The sequence below is a fragment of the Sus scrofa genome, chromosome 6 (assembly GCF_054392235.1).
Source record: "Sus scrofa isolate SSC_HxYL_T2T_F1_AM1 chromosome 6, Sscrofa_HxYL_maternal_Yorkshire_Landrace_v2.0, whole genome shotgun sequence".
Lineage (NCBI taxonomy): Eukaryota > Metazoa > Chordata > Mammalia > Artiodactyla > Suidae > Sus > Sus scrofa.
Genome location: NC_139388.1, coordinates 99503337 through 99527846, shown reverse-complemented (window position 1 = coordinate 99527846; position 24510 = coordinate 99503337). Strand labels below are relative to the sequence as shown.

General features: G+C 42.6%; 1 protein-coding gene and 2 long non-coding RNA genes across 25 annotated transcripts in view; all 3 read right to left on the bottom strand.

Annotated features, from left to right (window-relative positions):
- MACF1 (microtubule actin crosslinking factor 1) overlaps window positions 1–24510 on the bottom strand; it is a 357817-nt gene that overhangs the window by 251276 nt on the left and 82031 nt on the right. The window lies entirely within an intron of this gene.
- LOC146402687 (uncharacterized) lies at window positions 4977–9650 on the bottom strand. Its single transcript, XR_014807502.1, has 2 exons — window positions 6543–9650; window positions 4977–6193 (listed from the first exon to the last, which is right to left on the bottom strand). It is a non-coding gene; the product is annotated as an uncharacterized LOC146402687 (long non-coding RNA).
- Window positions 14056–20379, bottom strand: LOC146402686 (uncharacterized). Of its 2 annotated transcripts, none has more exons than XR_014807499.1 (2): window positions 15623–20379; window positions 14056–14491 (listed from the first exon to the last, which is right to left on the bottom strand). It is a non-coding gene; the product is annotated as an uncharacterized LOC146402686 (long non-coding RNA). The 2 variants fall into 2 exon arrangements; XR_014807500.1 differs by lacking the exon at window positions 14056–14491 and adding an exon at window positions 15008–15159 and having other exon boundaries at window positions 15623–19592.

Sequence of the window (24510 nt, the reverse complement as noted above, 5' to 3'; positions counted from 1 at the left end):
AAAAGGCCTAACTGGAGTGATTCAAGAGAAAATGGGAGGAATTGGTGACAAAAATAAAAACAACTTTTAGGAAGGAATTTTACTGTAAAAGGGAATAGAGAGAGGGATGTAGAGTCAAAAGAAAATTTTTCTTGGCTTGTGAAATGTGATTTTTTTGCCGAAGATAATAAGCATTAAGGAGGAAAAATTGATGATGCAACCCAGTGGAGACAAAGCCAGAGCTCCCTCTGCAGTAGGGCTTTCTTGTGAAACAGAGCACTTCATTCATTCATTCAATTAAAAATATGGAGCATTATGCTGGACACAGTGGACACAAAGATGACACACCTCTTACTGTAGAGAAGCTCCTGAGCTACGACAGTCAAAGACAGACTTGCTTGGAAGGGAAACTGATACTTATTGAGCAGCTACTAGAAAGCACCTTCACATCTGTTACTTCAATGTAATCCCTCTAATATCCCCTAAAATATCCCTATTTTATAAAGGAAGAATTGGAGGCTTAGAAAATTCAAGTTAGGAGTTCTCTGTGGCACAGCAGGTTAAGGATCCAGCATTATCACTGCAGTGGCTCAGGTCACTGCTATGGCACAGGTTCAATCCCTGGCCCAGGAACTTTCACATGCCACAGGTGCGGCACAAAAAAAGGAAAGAAGATTCAAATTATTATACACTTTTTTTTTTTTTTAGGGCCACACGTGCAGCATATGTAAGTTCCCAGACTGGTGGTAGGAATTGGAGCTGCAGCTGCGCCTATGCTACAGCCACAGCAACAAGGGATCCAAGCCGAATCTGTGACCTACACCACAGCTCATGGCAATGCTAGATTCTTAACCTACTGAGGGATGCCAGGGATCAAACCTGAATCCTCATGGATACTAGTTGGGTTCATTATTGTTGAGCTACGATGGGAACTCCAAGACACATTCTGAATCTGCTGTTAGAGAAGACGATGAAAATATCCAAAGTAATTTACTCTTCATAAGATCTTTATAAGATGACTCACTATACCTTGGATACACCATTTTTCTACATGTGACAGGTAAAAAGTTTGTTTCCAGCTTTTGTATGTATGCATGTTGAAAAGTAGGACGGGGAGACTGCCTTGTGAAAATAATTTTTTCACTCAGAAAAACTAAGATGGATCTGTGTGCTGTCATTTACAGGAAGTGGTTAGAAGTTGGCAGAGAGAGTGACTAGTTTTCTTTTAGAGATCATTTATTATACAAAAAATAGGCCATCAAAGTCATATTTAGCACCCTCCAGGATATCCCTTGCTAATAGCGAATAAGAAGGGCCCCAAACCATCAAAAAGCCTTGGAGAAGCAAGACTCTGAACTTTATTAAGACTTTGGGACCTGCCTTTCTATCAGATTATTGTACTCACAAGAATTTAGGATGGTTACCCACAACATTTACCCACAAGAAATTTCAAAACAAGGCAATATCTCATAATCACTTTAGTGTCTGAAACTGAGATGAAAGCAAGCCTGTGAGAAAGAAGGCTGTGTGTTTTATTCAAACTGTAATGGAGTTATACTTGTTCTCAAAAATAACTGACACCCATAAGAATCAGAACTTAATTAGGAGTTCCCATCGTGGCTCAGTGGTTAACGAATCCGACTAGGAACCATGAGGTTGTGGGTTCGATCCCTGCCCTTGCTCAGTGGGTTAAGGATCTGGCGTTGCCGTGAGCTGTGGTGTAGGTCGCAGACGCGGCTCGGATCCTTCATTGCTGTGGCTGTGGTGTAGGCCAGCGGCTACAGCTCTGATTTGACCCCTAGCCTGGGAACCTCCATATGCCATGGAAGCGGCCCTAGAAATGGCAAAAAGACCAAAAAAAAAAAAAAAAAAAAAAAGGAACTTAATTAGACACGGACTGAAAACTTAAGACCCATCACGATTAAAATAAAAGACTGAAATCTAGAAAAATAATGCTTACAGAGAGACACTTTTTTAAAGAAACAACAAATATAACAGATTTAAATCTTGATGGAGAGATTAATGTATAACTAATAGGACTGAAGCCCTTGGGCTTCTGGGTATGGCAGGTCCAGACACTGAAACCTGGCCCTGAGGCTTGACATTTGTTTTCTCCCATGAGTCCAGAAGGCAGAGGATGTGGGCTTCACTGAAGCTAATCAGGAGACATGACTTCTATCTCTAAGATTTAGAAATATGGTATTCAGACAACAGACATGCAAAGGCTCAGAATGCGTACAAAGAAATTTCTACACACCTGAGTCACCAGAATACAATAAAGTTAGGAAAATATCCAAATTGCTTGCTCAATAACCTAGATGCCACAGTACCCGTGGCTCAGTGGAAAGGAATCTGACTAGGAACCATGAGGTTGTGGGTTCGATCTCTGGCCGTGCTCAATGGGTTAAGGATCAGGCGTTGCCGTGAGCTGTGGTGTAGATTGCAGATGCAGCTCAGATCCCGAGTTGCTGTGGCTGCAGTGTAGGCCGGCAGCTACAGCTCTGATTAGACCCCAAGCTGCGGGAGCCTCCATATGCCGCAGAAGCGGCCCTAGAGAAGACAAAAATAAGTCAATAAATAAATACATATACACACACACACACACACACACACATATATAAATAATAATAATATCTGTCTTACAGTGTTATAGTGAGGATCAAATGAGTTAATGCATTTAAGGTGTTTAGATAATGGCTGGCATACAATATCTGTGCTCAATAAATACTGCAAATTATCCAGCAAAAAACTACATCTGAGCACAAGACTTTCAAATACTGCTCAGACTGTACAAAACCTTGGTAAACTGATAATTTACCCAACCTATCACCAAAACTACTGAATCTAATTTACCTAATCCCAGTCTCCAACCTGCCAATCCTGCCCTCATTCACCCTGAGATTAATCTCCATAAAGCATGCATAATGACTGGTACATCTTAAATGCTCAATACATGGTCGTCTGCAATTTAATTCTGAAACTTTCAATTCTCCACAGTTAGCAAATTAAGTCCAAAACTCTCTGGCTTTATAGCATTTCCCTCTCTTACCCTGGATGTTGAAGTCCCACTCCTAGGGGTCAGTTTAAACAAGCACTTCCACAGAAGTTTCCCTAGTGACTCCCTCCATCCCAGCCTGAAGTAAACATCTCCCTTAACCTTACGCTTTACATGTTTCTCTCTTATGACAATTAGCACTTTCTACTTTGCAATATAATTGTGTATTTTTACTCCTTCACCAGAGTTTTGAAGCTGGATGAATGTCTGCTCACCTATATAAAATCTCATCACTAAATAACTATTTGTGGAATGAGTAAGTGAATGAATGAATGAATGAACAAAAGAGCAAGAGGATGGGAGGGCCAGGAGTAATGGGGAGCATACTAGAAAGAGCAAAACCGGATCCCACAAATCGTGACGATTCACGAAACACAGGCATTCCTTGAGAATGCATCTATTTTGACCACAAAAACATACACCAGGGTGCAAGTGACTGGAAACTATTCATCTTTTGGTAGGAATAGCTCAATGTGCTCCTCTAGACAGGCCCAGCAGATAACATACACTAACAACAGGTCAGGCCACTTTTAACAGTGAGCTTCCAAATCTACCTTAGAATTTAAGAGAAAAAGTTAAATTATTGATTTAGAAATTCCACTTCTAGAAGTCTCTCCAGATATGGATTCTGTCCAACAGCCAAACTCCCCCCACGGCCCGTTCTTCTCTCTTTTTCCCTCTTCCCCCTCCTTCCAGAACTCTACACCTCATATAATCTGTTAGCCAAACCAAGCCTCAAATTGTGACTTCATGGTTTCATGCTATATCTCTGAACAATTACTTAATCTCTTTAATCCTCAATTTCCCTACCTTTAAAATGGGGATAATAAAATTACCTCTTCACAGTGTTAAAGTGAGGATTAGGTGAGGAAATGCATGGACTATTCAGCGCACAGTAAGGACTAAGTGTTATCCATTTTTTAAAAAATTAAACAGGCCCTCATTGCTAATTATTATCGTTGTTCCTGAGGCTGAAGATTCCCAGACTGTTACTTGAAAAAGTGTGTCGATAACTATTTTCTACATGAATTGATTATCGCCCCATATAAAGGAAATACAGTTAAAAACTGAAGAATAGGAAAGTCAATTCAATACGTGGTAATTTTTGTTAGTCTGCATCTGTCTTTGGTTTGCATGTATGCGCTAGCTAAATAAGATCTTATTAAAGATAAGTGGAAACACCAAAAAAAAAAAAAAATAATAATAATTGTTATCATTGTTCCTACCCTAGAGCATTTGTGCCCTAGCAGAGCATCAAGTCATATTTAGTGGCCAATGCAATGAGGTAAGTCAAAGTAAAGTGTGTGGTATTCAACAGATCTAAACTACCAACTCAATGAATAAAACAAAGAGGGCTTCAGTGGCACAGCTTCAGAAAGGAAAAAGAGGAGTTCCTGCTATAGCTCTGCAGGTTAAGAATCTGATATAGTCTCCAGGAGGATTCGGGTTCAATTCCTGGCCTTGCTCTGTGGGTTAAGGATCTGGCGTTGCAACAAGCTGCAGCATAGGTCACAGATGTGGCTTGGATCTGGTGTTGCTGTGGCTGTGGTATAGGCTGGCAGCTGCAGTACTGATTCAACCCCTAGCCTGGGAACTTCCATATGCCTTAGGTGTGGCACTAAAAAGAAAAAAAAAAAAAAAAAAAGAAAGAGACAAGAATATTTAGTCAATCTTTATCCATTTTACCATTTTTTTCCCCAGTCTTTTTAGGGCTGTACCCACAGCATAAGGAGGTTCCCAGGCTAGGGGTCTAACCGGAGCTGTAGCTGCCAGCCTACACCAGAGCCACAGCAACACAGGATACGAGGCGCATCTGCGACCTACACCACAGCTCACAGCAACGCCAGATCCTTAACCCACTGAGCAAGGGCAGGGATCGAACCCAAAACCTCATGGTTCCTAGTAGGATTCGTTAACCACTGTGCCACAACAGGAACTCCACTTTTTTTTTTTTTGTCTTGTTACCATTTTAATAACACCTCTCTGGGATTCTGACCATTTCCCCTGACAAATATAAAAATAATAAAATCTATTAAACTTTTTCCAGGATACTCTGAGAGTCAGTATTTTAAATAAATGGAGAAAAGAAGATATAAGGATAAGAAGGCCCATATATGGGGGTTGCTTCTGAATTTTGCCAAGGTTGTTATTTTTATCCAGAAATATCTGTCATTCCAAATGAATGCACATTGAAGGAGAGTTAGCATCTTACTCATATCCCATCTAAACACATTTTTAAAGGCTTTTCCAAATAAAACCAAAACAAAAAAATGGTCTCGATGGGAAATGTCTTTTAGTGTGGTCTGGCTAAGAAATACATGATCAACTTCAGTTTTCCAGAAACACCCTGAATACAAGAACAGAGAATGGGCCCACAGCTGACAGAAGGGTCAGGAGCTCAACAACAAGGTGTGCAGGCAGGCCTGAGAATGCCGACCGCAAAATTCAAGGCTCAGAGGAAGAGTCCAGCCAAGATAAGAGGTAGGTAAGAGAGGCCAACTTAAACTATTTACCCATGGAAACCAAGCTTTACACACAAACAAAGAGCTAATTTTAGATCTCTGGGAGACCGTTTTCCAGATCCTGGCAGTAGCTCTAAATGAAAGAGGTGGAACTTGTCCCCTGAAGACACAGACAGACTTGTCAGCTTCTTTCCACTTGTAGACCCTTGGAGCCTGCTCTGAACCCTAATTCAACACAAGAATCATTTTAATTCATCTCAGGAGAGTCTACCATCAAGCTCTGCTTACCTTCTAAGAAAACCTTCTGTTCTCATGACCCTTTACCAGGGTCCAAGGACCAAAGTCAAACACAACGTGCCTGATAGGATTTCTCCTGGTCATAGCACTTCATAATTATGTGACCCTATGGAAGCCACTTAATGTTTCTAAACTTTGGGTTCCTAACATGTACAATATGTATATAAATACCTGTTTCTTAGCATTAAGACTAAATAAGGAATATATTTAAAATATGTAGGGAGTTCCCATCATGGCTCAGCAGTTAATGAACCCAACTAGTATCCATGAGGACACAGGTTCGATCCCTGGCCTCACTCAGTGGGTTAAGGATCCCACATTGCCATGAGCTGTGGTGTAGGTTACAGACACTGCTTGGATCCCCCATTGCTGTAGCTCTGGTGTAGCCCAGCAGCTACAGCTCAGATTGGACCCCTAGCCTGGGAACCTCCATATGCTGTGGGTGCAGCCCTAAAAAAAATAATAATAAAATTTAAAAAAATAAACTATGTAGTACACATCATCTTAGTAAACAGTTTTCTTCCTCAGTCTCATTTTCCTTAAAAATTGCTCCTCAAATCTTACTCATAAACAAATTCCATCTCAGCCTTGGGGATTTTTTTGTTTTGTTTTCTCTCTCTCTCTTTTTTTTTTTTTTTTTTTTTTTTTTTGCTTTTTAGAGCTGTATCCACAGCACATGGAAGTTCCCAGGCTAGGCTAGGGGTCCAATCGGAGCTATAGCTGCCGGCCTACACCACAACCGCAGCCACAGCAGTGCGGGATCTGAGCCTCGACCTACACCACAGCTCATGGCAACGCCAGATCCTTAACCCACTGAGCAAGGCCAGGGATCGAACCCGAATCCTCATGGATCCTAGTCGGGTTTGTTAACTGCTGAGCCACAAAGGGAACTCCCAAGCCTTGGTTTCTTGATTCACCCTGCATTTTCAGTAACCTGCTCTTCACATACTCAGTAGATCCAAAGTTCTTAATACAAGTTCTTATCTTTTGTTTCTGTTCTAATATATTAAAAAAAATAGATAGTATTCAATGCACAAAGGTTCACAATAAAGACAAGGGATCTGATTGGTCTATCGGGATTAGTGACAGTTTTCCTCACTTAGAGTTTAATACCCCAGTGACCCCTACTGGACAAAGATAGATGCAGAAGACTGAATGTTACAACCAAGACAAAGAGATTCTGTGCTTTATTGTGGTGAAATTCTCACACACAGAACTTTATTATATAAGCTTGCCTCAAACCCCTTAGACACCAATGGCACAGAAGACAACAATGCTAAGTCTGGTCACCTCATTCCTTTCACAGGAAGTATCATCACCACAAACTGGTTGCCCCAACAGGATGCCCAGTATTCACAGCTTTGTGATGAGTCCTTATAGAGAAAAGAGCAGGCAGGGAAGGGATAGTCACTGGCACACAGCCTCTACCCTCCACCACTCTGCAATTTTTCCATTCCCTGAGCTGACTCACTCTCAGCTCAGACCAGACGTCCCACCAGCAGTCAGGGCCACTGTGTGTGCCTGGTGAGTAATGCACCCTCCCAACTGCCTCTGACTTAATGAGTAATAAAAGGAAATCTGGGTAGCAGTTTCAATGGAAGAGAACACACACCCCATCCTGGAAACAGACAGTTCCTCTCACCCCCCTGCAGGGACTCTGACTGAATTCCCTCCAACGGCAGCCAGGTGGCAATGAAGGAACAGGCAAAGGCAGACACACCAATGAGTACATAGTAAATCCTTACTCTCTAAAATCTGGGGACCGCAGTTTCTATTCTGGATAAAACCAAAAGTATAGGCATGATGCAGAGCCCAATCCAGCCTACTGGTCACCACAGACTGCTTCTCTAGCAACAGCTCTGCCCAATGGAGACCGCAAGCCAGCCCCCGTATCAGGTCATCTGCTATCATGCAGCTTTATATCGTGAGGCAAAGTACTGATGAAAACCAAATCTCAGAGGAAGAGGCACCTCTTAAGTACCTGCCCATCCACCCTCAAGTGCCCAAAGTAGGGAGTGAGGAATAGGACAGTACTGGCTTTTCTGATTAGCGACCAGCACACTTCATATTCAACAACTTCTAAACAGACAATAGTTATAGTTCAGCTTTCTCCTAAAGATAATTCCTGAGCTTCTAACCTCTCAGACATGATGAATCTATGGAACTGTCTTAAACATGCTGGAAATGAAAGGTGCCCTCTGGTTAACTGTGGATTAACCAGAATATTTAATTAAGCATATATTGGATTTTATCACTGCATTTAGCAGTGTGAGAGCTAGACAATGAGGTTAAAGTTCCAGTTCTGCCCCTAGCTTATTATATGACTCTAGCATCATTTAATCACACTGGATTGGTTTGTTTATTCATAAAATGAGTTAACATTCTAGATCTCTAAATTCTTTTCCAGCTACAAAATTCCATAGTTCTGTGAAATATCTAATGCCTAGATTCTACATTAATTGCTGTCAACAACAAACAATTTACAAACCAGTCCCATACTATCCTCTAAGTGATCACAGCTAACTAGGGAAGTGGTATATGTATAAGTAATTATAGCATAAGGCAGTGTATGGTTTGGGAGACATAAAAGCTGGACCTGGAAGAATATGCAGGATTCAACCGTCAGAAGTGAGACAAGTAGACACGCTAGGAGGAGAGATGGCACAGGAAGAAAATGGAAAAAAGAAAAGTAGAAGAGTACAAGTAAAGCTAGAGCACAGGGTTTGTGTATTTGAGAGAGAGAGGGAGAAGTTAGGAAGAGTCACTTCTGTTCACCTCAGGTCAAGCACGCAGACTTAAAACATGCACACCATCTCCATTCCTTTCTGAAACCTCAAAAAAAGGATCGTAAACGAATAAAAATGGCACAAAACCACAGGGGAAAAAAAGAATGAAAATATCAACAGACATGTGATAAAATGGAGAGTGGAAAGGTAAATGGTCACTAATTTAAATTTCAGCTTTTTCTTTCTGCTAAGTGCCTGTGGGGGCCTGGGGTCCAGGTAACCGGTGCTAACAAGGACTCCAGAAAGGCTTAGAAACCAGAAGGCTTGCGGGAGGGGAGGCAGAGCTGCAGGCTGAGGCAGAACACAAGCTGGCTGAAGGTCTTCAGGCCAGCCTGAGGTCACCAGTGAGGTGCCTCACTGGAAACAGGAGTATGAAGTGAAGTCTGACAGAATGAATAACAAGACTCTCGCCTTGCTCTGTTGCCCTGCTTGGCATCCCCAGATCTCTGGCTGCCAGGCTAATGAGCCCCAGATAGGAGACAGGTCAGTTGGCAACAAACCCCACCAGCCAGCTTTTTAGGCTTCCAATCAGCTTTTTTAGGGGCTAACTCTTAATCATGAAGATCACCCAGAAATATCAGATATGAGAGAATCTCTAACATGAAAGAAAGAAACTAAACGAACAAACAGAAGGATCTTGAAACAAAGAGAGACGATACTGGAAGCAGAGGACAAAATTAAAGGGGAGTGGTAATTAATATCCTCAGAGAGCCCTAAAGGCAATATTGCTATAAAACCAGAGCAAGTATATTAAAAGGAATATTCAGAGAATAAGAGGGAAACACTTAGAAATAAAAAACACGACAGCAGTTCCTGTTGTGGCGCAGTGGTCAACAAATCCGACTAGGGACCATGAGGTTAGATCCCTGGCCTCGCTCAGTGGGTTAAGGATCCGAGGCGTTGCCGTGAGCTGTGGTGTAGGTCACAGACGCAGTTCGGATCCTGCGTTGCTGTGGTTCTGGCGTAGGCCAGTGGCTACAGCTCTGATTAGACCCCTAGCCTGGGAACCTCCATATGCCGTGGGTGCAGCCCTAGAAAAGACAAAAAAAAAAAAAAAAAAAAAAAAGAAAGAAAGAAAAACAACAACCCAGAAATAAAAAATATGACAGCAAAAAATAAATAATTCAAAGAAAGTTGAAAGATAGAGCTGATGGTCTCCATAAATCAGAACAAAAAAAGAGACAGAGAAAACATAGAGCAGGAGAGAAAGGACCTAAGATCAACCAATGGAGTCCAACATCCAACCAAGAGAAGTACCAGAAGGAGAAAATGCAACAGAAGAAATTATCAAAGAAGTAGTGAATGAAACGTGTGTTTGCAAATAAAGAAGACCCACAGAAAACTCAACTCAGCAAATTAAAAAAGATCCTAATCAATGCACATCATCGTAACATTTCAGAATACCGGGGATAAAAATAAAATCCTAAAAGCCATCAAAAAAACAAAACAAAACAAAACAAAAAAAACAACAGATCAGAGACAAAAGTGAGGAACCAGAATGACACTGGACTTCTCAACAGAAACACGGAAAGCCAAAAGGAGGAACACCTTCAAAATTCTGATGGAAAGTCACTTGTAACCTAGAACTCTGTATCAAAACTCTTCATCGAATGAAAAAGCAGAACTGAAACATTTTCAAATAAGAAAAGTCTCAAAAATGCTAACTCTCATGTATCCTTTCTCAAGAAGCTATTCTAGGATATATTCCAGTGAAGAGATGGCGTAAACCAAGAAAGATGACTGCATGAGATCCTGGAAACACAGCATGCAATACAGAAAGAGGGTGAAGGAATTTCCCAGGATGAGGGTAAAGCCTTACTAAAGTCTAGAACTGAAGAACAGAAAGCTCTTGGACAATATCTTCAAAGAAAATGTTGAACAAAAAGATTACGTAATATGTTCCAACATTCTGAGTGTTGTCTTATTAGAGTTCCCATAGGGAAGCATGTAGATAGGTATACAGAACAATAAACAGATATAAAATAGGACAATTATTAATTCCAGGGAAAATTTTTAAAATTTGGTCAAGAAAGTGAGTTCCCATTGTGGCACAGCAGAAACGTATCCGACTAGTAACAATGAGGTTGTGGGTTCAATCCCTGGCCTCGCTCAGTGGGTTAAGGATCCAGCATTGCCATAAGCTGTGGTGTAGGTCGCAGATGTGGCTTGGATCTGGCGTTGCTGTGGCTCTGGCGTAGGCTGGCAGCTGCAGCTCTGATTCGACCCTAGTCTGGGAACCTCCATATGCCGTGGCCTTAAAAAGATGAGGAAAAAAAAAAGAAGAAGTACAGTGGAAAACACTAAAAGAAGGAGCTAAAGGACTTGGAAGAAATTCACAGAGGTAGGGAGGGACAGAACAGGAGATTATTTTTGTTATAAGCCTTACAGTAATATTTGACCAATATTTGACCTTTTAAGATAAAAAGTATCATTTTGATAAAAGGAGTTCATGGACAGTTGGGCTGGATTATGAAAGTTATTTTTTGGTTTTTGTTTTTTGGGATTTTGTTTTTTGGGGGTTTTTTTGGCCACATTCACAGCATGCAGAAGTTCCCAGGGCAAGGACTGAACCCTCACAACAGTGACAATGTCAGATCCTTATTAACCACTAGGCCACCAAGGAACTCCTGAAAGGTCTTAAATGACAAGATGAGTTTGAATTTTATTCTACAGGTGATAATGAGCCCCTAAAAGAGTCTTTTTCCTTCTTTACCAAAAAAATCAAAGAGATGTCTGGAATCTCAGCTCTCACATGGATTCGCCTAGCATTCTGGTTAGTTGGAGTGTTAGAAGAATTCTCTCTTCTCACTACTCAACTTCATGGTTAAAGGCCTTGAGCTCCTAACCAAAGAGAGAGAGGACCCGTACATATTATGGGGTACAAAGAACATGTTCAGGTCAAGACTACTGCTTCTGCTCAGTGAGTCAGGTGGTGACTTCTCAAGCGGTGTCATCACAAATTATCCTCCTGGGGCTCCCAAATCAAACTCACCCTAGAGAACATATCCCACTGAGTTCGTTGGCACTTCAGGTTAAAAGACTCTGCTAATGATTTGTTATTTCATGGAGAGATACAGAGAGAAGTGCCACAAGGAGGGAGGAGAAATAGTGCCAATGAGGGCCCTGGGAAGCCCAGCACCTTCCTCTAAGAAACAAGTTGTGTGATTCATGTCCTCTGTACCCCATCCCAAAGATCACTTTTACTTCCACAGTGTACCCAGTAGTATCATCCAAAAACAGAGGTTGCAACAATTAAAGGCAGAACCAAATAATACATAAAGCTTTCCTCCCTCCTTTTCTAATTTCAGGGGTTTTGTCTGTTTGTTTGGCTTGTTGCTTGTTTGTTACTTTTTCTTCTTGCTTATGATATATCTTAAAGAGAAGCAGTATCTCCTCTTCTTGGAAGAGTCTTATACTATCTAAAAGTCCCTATTTCCACCCCACTTTCAGATGAATGATTCATAAAGCATAAAAGCAGCAACTGATACTGTTAAGCCATCTCTCCCTGATATTTTGTGAGACCTGAATCCTAAGGCAGAATACTAGCAATAAATATCTTCTCTTTTACCTTCTGTAAACTGATTTAGCCTCCAACCTCACAATCACACAGACCCTGGTAGGTGTTAAAACACAGCGATGACCAGGAGCACTCCTCACAGTCGTAACATAAATGGGAGCCTCAACACCTAACCAATTTGAGTGCTTTGCAACATGAAAAGATACCAGCGCTTAACTATCCTTCCCCCTGACTCTTAAGTTTCCCCCACTTATCAGCTTCATCCATACACACCAAGGAAGGGCACTCAACTCAAAGAAAAAAAGAGAAAAAAAGGAAACTTAACTAAGATTAGAGCACAGACCCAGCTCTTGCCAAAACACTGGAGGGAAGCAGTACTTCTGGCAATAAGGTAAAGTCCCTGGGATCCGACCCTCTAGTATCTAGGCAAGCTCTTGTATCTAACACACCAGGGGAAATGAGCCACCATGAATGTGTGATTTTCCACTCTCAGATATAGACCCTGCGAGCCATGGAGCTGATGCACAGAGTACAGGAACCCCTACACACAACGCATGTGAAATAAATCTACAACTCGCACAGAATGTCATGAGATGTCTCACCCAGATACAAACACAGTACACCCAAGACAGGCACAGGCTTGACCACATGCACTGAAGGCACTGAACAGCACACACCAGGGCTCAGGAGAAAGGAACTGAAAAACAGGTGACGCTTCCTGTGATCCATGCCAGTCAGCCATTCTGACTACCCAGGCAACCATACTATCTAGCACCTCCCTCAGCCCCTCAGTCAAGGTTCCTGTCTCCACCTGCTCCTGTGACATCGTCCTATCATTACATTTTCTTTGAAATTCCTTTGATGAAAAATGAGTCACCTCTTCCTGCCAACATAGGACTAAGCCTTTTCCAGGAAAGTCATTCTCATCTGTCAATCCTCTGGGGGCAGGGCGCCACCCAGCGGCTCCTCCAGCTACCTCCACACCTCCTAGGAAAGAATGCCTCAGAGCACGGTCAACAGCCTGGAGGAAAAATGTAAGAAATGAAAAGAAGTAAGGTTCTTGGTGGAGCCAGGAATGGGGTTTGGGACCCAAAACATAATCTATTCCAGGAGATACACAGTTGAAGGGATAAATAAGAAGTACCAGGGCAGGGCAAGGACAGTCACACTTAAAACTTGGAATGGCTTCAACCTCAGAGAACCCATCTTAAAAGGTTTGGTTCCTGATACAAAGCGCCATCAACTATTCTGTAAGAAGTAATTGCAAACCCACATTTCTTACCTTGAGGCTTTGGGGCAACAGTAATCTACCCAGTGCTCAAGACAGTGATGCTCTAACTTTGAGATTCATGGTGGCATAGATAAGGAGTCAAGTTTAAACTGACAAAATCCTAGTTAGACATACAAATCACCCTAAATTTGGGGGGTAAAAGCTTTACTGAACTTCATTCACATAACACCTAATCCATCCTTTTAAAGTATATCATTCAGTGGATCTTAGAATATTCACAGAGTTGGGCAACCATCACCATCATGTAATGTTAGAACATTTCATCACCCCAAAAAGAAACCCTATGTCCATTAGCAGTAACTTCCTAACCCACCTTCCCCTAAACTCTGGCAACCACTAATCAATCTACTGTCTCTATGAATCTGCCTATTCTGTATAATGGAATCATACAGTATGTGGTCTCTGGTGTCAGGCTCCTTTCACTTAGAGCAGAATGTTTTCAAGTTGGCTCCTTTTGCTTAGCATAATATCTAATGTGATCCATGTTAGTATCAATTATTATTTCATTTCTTCTCATTGCCGAATAAATATTCCATTGTATGGATATGCCACATTTTGTTTATCCTTTCATCAACTGATGGATATTTAGGTTGTTTCTACTTCTGAGCTATTATGAATAATGCTGCCATGAGCATTTGTGTACAAGTTTTGTTGGATGTATATTTTCATTTCTTTGGATATATGCTTAGTAGAACTGCTGGATCATGTGGCAACTCCAACTTTTTGAGGAAGCACCAAATTGTTTTCCAAAGCAGTTCTACAGTTTTACATTCCCACCACCAATATAGGAGGGTTCGAATTTCTCCATATCTTCATGTGCCTTTTCGATTACAGTAACTACTCTGGTGGGTATGAAGTGGTAGCTCATTGTGGCACTGATTATATGTTTCCCTAATGACTAATGATGTTGAGCATCTTTTCATATACTCATTGGACATTTATGTATTTTTTTTTTTTTTTTTTTTTGTCATTTGTCTTTTTAGGGCTGCACCTACGGCCTATGGAGGTTCCCAGGCCAGGGGTCTAATCGGAGCTATAGCTGCCAGCCTACACCAGAGCCACAGCCACACCAGATCTGAGCCACGTCTGCGACCTACACCACAGCTCACAGCAATGCCGGATCCTTAACCCACTGAGTGAGGCCAGAGATTGAACCTGCAACCTCATGGCTCCTAGTCAGATTCGTTTCCGCTGCACCACAACAGGAACTCCAATTCTAATCAAATTTATCTATTTTCTTTTGTTGTTTGTGCTTTTGACATCATAGTCAAGAAACCATATCTTTCCTTTTTTTTTTCTTTTGCCTTTTTAGGGCTGCACTCATAACATATGCAAGTCCCAGGCTAGGGGTTGAATCAGAGCTTCAGCTGCCAGCCTACACCACGCCAGATCCAAGCCACATCTGTAACCTACACCACAGCTCACAGCAATGCCAAATCCTTAACCCACTGAGCAAGGCCAGGGATCGAACCCACATCCTCATGGATATTAGTCGGGTTTGTTACCGCTAAGCCACAATGGGAACTCCCAAGAAACCATTTCTAATCCAAGGTCATAAAGATTTAGTTCCTAAGTTTTCTTCTTCTTCTTCTTCTTTTTAAGGTACTATTTATTTACTTATTTATTTATTTTTGTCCTTTTTTTTTAGGTCCACACCTGCAGTGGCATATGGAGGTTCCCAGGCTAGGGGTCCAATCAGAGCTGTAGTTGCCAGCCTACACCACAGCCAGAGCAATGCCAGATCTGAGCCACATCCATGACCTTTACCACAGCTCATGGCAACACCAGATCCTTGACCCACTGAGCAAGGTCAGGGGTCGAACCCACATCCTCATGGACACTAGTTGGGCTCATTAACCACTAAGTTTCCTTCTAATAGTTTTATAGTTTTAGCTCTTACACTTAGGTCTATGAGCCTTTTTGATTTAACTTAAAATGTCTCATAAACCAATATGGTGTGAGGTAGGGGTCCAATTTCATTTTGTGGCATACAGACATCCAGTTGTCCTAGTATAATTTGTTGGAAATTCAATCTGAATTTCAAATTCAATTCAAATTGAACTGTCTTGGCATCTTTGTCAAGAATCAATGACCATAAATATAGGGGATTGGAGTTCCCATCATGGCTCGGTGGTTAACAAATCTGACTAGGAACCATGAGGTTTTGGGTTCAATCCCTGCCCTTGCTCAGTGGGTTGAGGATCCAGTGTTGCCGTGAGCTGTGGTGTAGATCACAGACACGGCTTGGATCCCGCGTTGCTGTGGCTCTAGCGTAGGCCGGTGGCTACAGCTCCAAAAATGGGATTACTTTTGGACTCTCAATTCTATTCCACTGATATATCTATCTATTCTTATGCCTTTACCACACTATCCTGATTACTGTAGTTTTATGGTAAGTTTTCAAATTGAGAAGTATGAGTCCTTCGATCTGTTCTTTTCAAGGTTATTTTTGCTATTATGGGTCCCTTGCATTTCTATATGAATTTCAAGATCAGCTTGTCAATTTATGTTAAAAAAAAAAAAAAGAAGCCAGCAGAGATTTTGGTAGGGACTGCTGGGGGTGGGGGGGTGTGGCTACCATTTTAACAATATTAAGTCCTCTAATTCATGAACCTACAAAACAAAAAGCAATCTGAGCCACTGTTTTCAAATACTTTGAGACAAAACTACTCAAATTTCCTTATGCTCTATCAAATACTAGTCCCACTAAAGACATGATTTTGAGGATTCTTCCCTAAGAAAAGTGACACGCTAGCAGATGCTAATTATAAAACCACATGGTATCTTCTGGAGTTCCCTGGTGGCTCAGCTGGGTAAGGATCCTGTACCATAACTCCTGTGGCTCTGGTTACTGCTGTGGCACAAGTTCAATCCCTGGCCTAGGAACTTCTGCATGCCACGGATGTTGCCCCCACTCTCCACCACAAAAAAAAAAAACCCACAGAGTGTCGTCATACTGCAAAGCAACACACCATGCTTTATAACAAGTTTCTAAAACAGCTGAGCACTCGAAGTCCTAAGACCCAGGGATTTAGTCAAGCATAACTAGGGCTGAAGGAATAGCAAGGGCCCTGTGCTCTACCAGGTCTTGGTTCATTCTACTTCAGTAAAGGATCCATTTTTTCTTTACCACAAATGCCTCTAATATGACAAGATAAAAGGAGTTAGGAAATTAACTTACATCTTTGCATCAGTACCAGAGTACGGAAACAGAAAATTTTATATAAAATGGACTTGTATGTAGCAATCTAGTTGGAAGAGGAGTAATCATAGTAAGTCTTAATGCTGTATTTATATAATATGCTCTTTTCACTTAAATTTGTTTATTTGGAGTGACTGGGTCGGGAATTGTGAGGAAGAATATGGTGGGGGATGTCTGGCTAAAGGCCCTCCTAGCTCTCCTTTGGGGGGCTACTACAGTTACTAGGTAGGAATAAAAGCAAAGAACAGCATAACTGCATACTGTAATACATAAACTATACAATTAACATGTAGTGAAATAGGCAAAAAGCTAACCAAAGGCAGTCAAAACCCTACCATTAACTCTTACCTCTTCAATCACATGGCAAAGCTCCCACTTTCAAACACAATTAAATGCCTACTGTGTGTGCCAGGCAATGACCTTTACATGCATAACTAATCCTCCCTAATTCCTACTCTTTCAGGTAGGAATTATCACTCCCACTTTATAGAGGAGGAAACTGAGATTTACAAAGATTAAGCTTATTTGGAATTATACAGCTAATAAGTAGCAGAGCTGGGATTCAAACTCAGGCATCTTCAATTCCTTATCTGCTGCTTTGCCCTCTAGTCCAGGGGCTTTTCCAAATACCCCAACTCTCCCATCCAAGCTTCATCCCAAGGCTTTCAAGGAAGAGAAGTCACTGAAGGGCAGCTGAGTCCCACTCCAACTGTTCTGAGTGGAATGGGTTTTCTCAGACCAATTAAAGCAACACGGGGTGCGGAGAGAGGCAGAAGTAAGTGGAGAAGAGAGAGAGAAGGGGGAAAGGGAAGAGGGAGAAATAAGACCAAAGACATCAGTAAAGAAGTGTGTGTGGGGGTTCACCTCACAGCTGAAAATGAAACTGGGCAGGCAAACCCTGGACAACAAAGATAAGATGACTTCGGTCAAAACTATAAACAAGTTTCCATGTGGTGCAGCGGGTTAAGGATCCAGCGTTGCTGCAGCTGTGGCACAGGCTCGATCCCTGGCCTGGAAATTTCTACATGTCACAGGTGTGGCCAAAAATAATAATAATAACTCCAAATCTTTCTCCTGAAGATTTCCATTTCTCGCCTGTAAACAGAAGTTAAAATATCACTTAATCGCTGTTTAATTATTCTCCACAAGTTCAGTGCAGTTTAACTCTGTATATTCTGACAGCCTCCAGCATGCTCCTAGAAAACCTGGGAAGGAAACTAAAGGATGGCTAAAGCTGAAAAGAAAGCAAAAGGAAATGTTCAGCAAGCGTAAGACTCCAAAACCACTTTAGCAGGCCGGAAGTATTACATTATATTAAGCTCACAGGCCACCTGTTCCTTCAGCTTTCCAACCTGACACCTAATTCATGCCATGGCCATGGCTCATGAGTGAGACGCCAGACCAGATTTCACTCTGAGGGCCAGGGCTTTAAGACTGCTGGAATGTGCCCCATAAGGACGTGGGGTGTCTGGGCAGCTGAAAGCCCCACGGGGAATTCAGTACGGACAACTGCTTTCCCTCAGCCTGAGGTTATGAGTTTAAAAATAAATCCTGGTGACCCTCATGCCTTAAGAATCATTTGGGAAAAACTGCTGAATCCAACAACTATTTGTCCCATTAGGATTAATGAAAGAGAGGGAAGAAGAAATGTTCTTAGCACCCCCGTCAGGGTCTGATAGGACACAGGAATGAGGGAAATCCCCAATTGGCTTCCTCAAGGACAAAAGCGGATAGACCACAGTGTATTTCTACATTTCTTGTACTTTTAGGTTTAGGAAGGATGTTAATACATGTGCACCATCTGTGAGATACTAAGATACTGCTCAGTATGGAAAGTATTTTTTTACAGTGTGAGTGTAAGGCAGGAGCGGCAGGCCCCGTGGACTGCCTGTCTTGCTGAGGACTGGGATACAGCCTTAGGCCTCATGCTCCTCTCCTGGAATCTGTAAAAAGAAGGCAGTGGGGAGTAACTGTTTCCTTGACAGCCTGGATACTGCGGAAATCCCCTTCTCAATGATCCCATTTCTCAACTTGATTAAAAAAACTACCACCCAGATTCTTGGAAATTGCCATTTTCCTTATTCAACTGGGAGCTTTATCGCCATGGCAGTGTAGCTTTTCTTTTGAGCCAAACAGCTACAGGATCTCGGCATTATTCTCACCCAAATGCTTCTGAAGACTTGAGGGTCACTGGGAACAGCCCGAGGGACTTTAGAAGGCAAAGGCTCGCCCATTCACTACAGCTGCTGGTAGAGATAGCAAAGTAAGCAGGGCACAGAGCAGAACTGAGCCGTCCACAAAGGCACCTCGTGGAGCGGACTCTGAGCGCTGCACTGCTGATGCCAATTAAACTGGGCATGAGGCGTGCAGACCTACTTTAATCTAGGCACGCGAACACTCCCGCCACCACCCCCACGCCCCACCTCCGGGTGAGCAATAAAAACATGATGAATGTCACGTGGACTGGCTCCTGGGCCCCTCTCTCATATTCCCTTCTTGAACAGCAAAATGTGACAGCCCGGGCCTGATAAAGTTACTTGTACATTAGTCATCAATCTGGAAAACTCCTGTATAAGAAACCCTGTTAGGTGGTCCACCATCTGAGCCTCCACAAGTCAATCATGGCTGATGAAGTTTTTGTTTTATTGAAGGCTTTAATTCATGTTTTATTTATTTTTGTTTGTTTTACAGTTTTTCTGAAGCAAAGAAGAAACATGTACCTGAAAATAACCCATTTTCCTTCCTTAGGGTTAAAAATGTAAGGACTACAGCTTTGAACTTTGTTACAATGTGATGTTTTATTTATTTATTTATTTATTTTTTGTCTTTCTGCTATTTCTTGGTCTTGGGCCGCTCCCACGGCATATGGAGATTCCCAGGCTAGGGGTCCAATCGGAGCTGTAGCCACCAGCCTACACCAGAGCCACAGCAACGTGGGATCCGAGCTGCGTCTGCAACCTACACCACAGCTCACGGCAACGCCAGATCGTTAACCCACTGAGCAAGGGCAGGGATCGAACCCGCAACCTCATGGTTCCTAGTCGGATTCGTTAACCACTGCGCCATGACGGGAACTCCACAATGTGATGTTTTAAAGCAACAAAAGCTGGAGAAGCCAGGCATCACTTAAGGGACAGGCTGGGGCAGGGCTGCAAATACCAGAACAACTGTGTACTCCTCCCAGCCAGAAGCTCCTACTGCCTCAATGTCTGAAAACACTTCATAACTTCCCCCAGGCCTGAGGAATTGCTTGATTTACATGCTGCAAAGGCTATCTTTTGCAAATCAAATAATCATTATCTTATTTCTTAGTTTTTTTTTTTTTTTCTGATAGTCCCTCACTGCTCAATGCTTAGTGATAGCTCCTAGAAGGAAGAACACTGAGAAGAAAACGGAGGAAAGGGGATAAAGAACTCCCCCCCATGCTCCCCCCACATCCGCCCTTTTCACTGAGTAAACACAACTGGCCCTTGAGACCCTGGGAAAACCCCACTTGCCCGATGTGAGGACCAAACTAGCCTCCAGCTCCTTGTATCTGGGTATTTTTCCAAGGTCCCAATGAACATCAACTCCATCTCCTCCAGTTCTGCAATGAAATCAGGACTAGAGAAATTACAGCCTAGCTGAAATCTCTCTCTAAATGTACATACTACCTTCTTTTCCCAAGTTGTACCAGAGTACCACAGGCCCCTTGAAAGCAGGGACTACGTATTCTCAACACCTGGTCCTGTACCTTGAAAAGAGTGGAATTCAACAAATGTTTGTGACCTTGACTACCCTTCCGTGTTCCAGCTGATTCCCTACACAAACCCTTGCACCGCTAGAACTATGGTCAGCAGTCTCCCTCGTCTCAAACCTCTGTGCCAGTGACAGTGATTCCCAGTCCTGGAAGTTGTAACATAGCTCTAAGTTTTTATCAAGAGATGCCACATAATTCTCAAATAAATCTTTGACAAAGAACTAAATTTACCCCTCTTGAAGCTCATATTGTCTAACATTTTTGTTAAGAAAAGGCACTAAAAGTAAACAAAAGAAGTCACAATTTCCCAAAGGCTGGGAGCGGGGGCAGAAAGAAAAAAAAAAGCAAAATTACAAAGGACTGCTCCCACCCAAGGCTTCAAAGGCAGGCAGTGTGATTAGGAGAGAAGGCATTCAACTCCAAGTCAGGAATTTTGGTTTCAGCTTGTCAATAACCAGCTGTGTGATTTGGGGCAAGTGTCCTTCGACCTCTCTGGGTGGGCTTTGTCCCTGATCTTTCTCTTTATGATACTATGATTTGGGGTTGATCCATGAACCAACTAACCATCTAGAGCTAAACCAATGATACATAGTGGGTATAACAAGAATTCATTTCTAAGTGGCCTAGCACAAGCAGAACTTCTCTATTGAAAAATGACCTCAAGGGGAAAAAAATGAAGGAAATAAAAGGCCTTATATGCAAGGGGAAAGAACAGTTACATTAGCAGAGGATCAGAGAGGAAGAAAGTAGAAGCTTCAACTACAGGGACCTTCCCCTCTCACTTGCCCTCTCTCTATAACCCTTTAAAGAATCCTGAACACTGAACATAATTAAGGATATGACAAGTACACATAGAGTTTGGATAAGAAAATAATGCAGAGAGCTATAAAACAGGTTTAGAATAAATAAGAAAAAGAGAAAGCACAAATGAAGGATACAGGGGAATCTCAGCACACTTGCAATGAACTATAGAAACTTGGCCAGAAAGAAAGAAATGATTTAAACACGTGCAGAGGTTTACTCATGCTTCCACTCAATGAGCTTTCACACGCAGGTGAGGTTATGCACAAGGGGAACATGAGGTGACAGGACCTGAATCTGAGACCTCAGCAAGTCTCCACTACGGTGAACCTTTCACCCTGTGAGCACCCTGAATCCTGAATGTGATCCTGGTGTTGGAGAATACTTATCCTGTCATATAAACTGTCCCCTAGTTACAGGCCAACTAGTTAGAGCTTACAGTGTTCCAACTCTGTCCTGGCATATACAAAAAACTGGGTTAATAACCTTGAATTTAGGGGTCATTTGAGATATCTTTCAAGGATAATTTTGATTATTTGGGATCTTCATCTCATGCGCTAACTTTAGAAACCAAGTTCCTGCAGAAGGTAAGATGAGACTTCACCTTGGGGGGAGGTGGGGAGGCAACAGAACGCAGACATAGAAATCCTCCCTAATAGCTAAGTTCAGTAAACAGACAACAAACTTTTCTGTGTCACTTCCTTAGCCACGCCCAGCAATCTGGGAAAGGAGGTGACAGTTAAAAAAACAGCTCAGAGGCTTAGGGTGGGTCATTCAGCAGGTCTCTTACATATTTTTTATTTTATTATTATCATTATTGGCTTTTTAGGGCTGCTTCCAAGGCATATGGAGGTTCCCAGGCTAGGGCTCCAATCGGAGCTACAGCTGCTGGTCTACACCACAGCCACAGCAACTCAGGATCCAAGCCGCATCTGCCACCTACATCATAGCTCATGGCAATGCCAGAGCCTTAACTCACTGAGCAAGGCCAGGAATCAAACCCGCAACCTCATGGTTTCTAATCAGATTCGTTTCTGCTGCTTCATGACAGGAACTCCAGGTCTCTTACATATTGACCAAGGAAATGCAGAAGCCAGGCACTTGCTGGGAGCCTCCATTAAGGACACTCCCCAGACCTAGTAATAAAGTCCCAGGGACCAGCCCAGCCCTGAGGACGCCCCCTTTCCCTACTGACATTCCTCCTGCTTCTCCCACTGCTATATATTTGGAAGACCAGAAGCCCCTCCTCTATAGCTTGGTGCAGGCTTTCCTGGAGCAAATGAAACCTTACTATCCTCAGACGAAGATGGAGAAAGTAAACATCCTGCTGAAGTCATGACCCACTCCCACCCCACAAACAGGAACTGCTTTTGCCAAAGAGTAGTAAGCGTCTCCTAATAGATTCCCTTGCTGACATTCAATTAAGGAGACATGGAGCCTCTAAGATGTCTCCACACAGAAAATAAATCTTTCCCTTTGCCTTTTGACTGATAAAAAGATCATGCCCAATGGGAATGTTTGCCTCCTTTCCATTCTACAAAGACAAAGGCCCGACTCTGACAGCCCTAGCAAGCCACAGCTCGAATCAGGAAAATAAACCTACACTCAGCATTTGCCACAGATAGGAGTAGTAATATTTACTGAGATAGTTGTCAATATTTACTGAGCACTTACTATGTGCCAAGCACCATTATAAGTACTTTCTACATATTACCTCATTCAATTCTCATCACAACTCTGTGAAAAGAGCACTCTTATAATCCTCAATTTATAGCTAAGAAATGCTCATCTAAAGAGAAAGATTAAGTAACTAGCCCAATGTCACTTTAAGTGATAGTGTAAGATTCAAGGTCATCTGTAGGTTAAGTCCCTGGGGAACTACTGTTTTGGGTGGATCTCATAAAAGACGGGAAGAAAGGAGTTCCCATCATGGCGCAATGGTTAACAAATCCGACTGGGAACCATGAGGTTGCGGGTTCGATCTCTGGCCTTGCTCAGTGGGTTAAGGATCTGGAGTGCCCATGAGCTGTGGTGTAGGTTGCAGATGCGGCTTGGATTTCACGGTGCTGTGGCTGTGGTGTAGGCCGGTGGCTACAGCTCCGATTACACCCCTAGCCTGGGAACCTCCATATGCCGTGGGAGTGGCCCAAGAAATGGCAAAAAGACAAAAAAAAAAAAAAAGACGGGAAGAAAGAAAGGCTAGTAAAAGCAATCACCAAAGATTGGACCGATTTTGTTATTTCTTTTTTTCCCCCCATCTCTGCACAAATGGGTGACAGAGCACAATTAAGACTGTCCTGGTTCTTAATTTAGCTAGCTTTCTTCTCCCAAGCACAGCACCTTCAGAGGCTCTGAAGTCTTCTCACAGCAGCTTAAGGAAAAGGAAAGAAAAAAAAAATGAGAAGACGGCCTTAATCAAAAGCCCTTTTCTTCTTGCAAACAAAAGGCCTTGGTATTTCTACAGACAGACTGGTTATTCTTAACCCTAACCAAAGATTCTTTGGCAGAGAAAGAAATATGAAAATGTTAGGCTTGTGGGAATGGCCTGTGCTTTGGGCTTTTGTGTCCCACTCAGTAAAGCCAGCCCACTAAAACACAAACACAGCAGCCCCTCAGTAACTCTCGTCCATTCCTGTTAACTCCATGGTCTAGGGAGAGAGAGCGAGAGCAGAGTCTCCATTCCTCATAGGCTAGCCCCTTTCTCCTCTACCCTCTCCCTGAGAGGGGAGTGTTCAACAGTTTGGAAAGGACACTAGGAAAAAATAACTGAAGATACAGACACATAGAAAATCAAATTCTGACAGTGAAAGTAAAGCAAAGGTGGTAGGTAGGGAGTTCCGATCGTGGCTCAGTGGTAATGAAACTAACTAGTGTCCATGAGGATGCAGGTTTGACGACCCCTGGCCTCGCTCAGCGGGTTAAGGATCTGGAGTTCCCATGGGCTGTGGTGTAGGTCGCAGACTCGGCTCGCATCTGGCATTGTTGTGGCTTCGGTGTAGGCCGGCAGCTGCACCTCTGATTTGACCCCTAGCCTAGGAACCTCCATATGCAGAGGGTGGAGCCCTTAAAAAAACAAACAAAAAAAAAAACGTGGTAGGTAGAAGGGGGCAGAGATCAGGCCTGACTCTGGGTGCTCTCACCAAACTCTGCGCTCTTTCCCCAAGTTAACAATTCAGTTTGAGTATTTTCCTAAGTGTAATTATTAGGATCTGACCTTTATTTCAGTGCTTTCTCCACTCACACTGGATTTTAAAGACACAGAGTGGCCCTGAATGGTTTTAAGTGGTAGACAGTTTCCCAGCAGGGTAGAGAGAAATTAAGACTTTTATAAAATGGGTCAGTAAGGGGGAAAGGGGGGCTGGGGGGGCCAGTCTGCCAGAA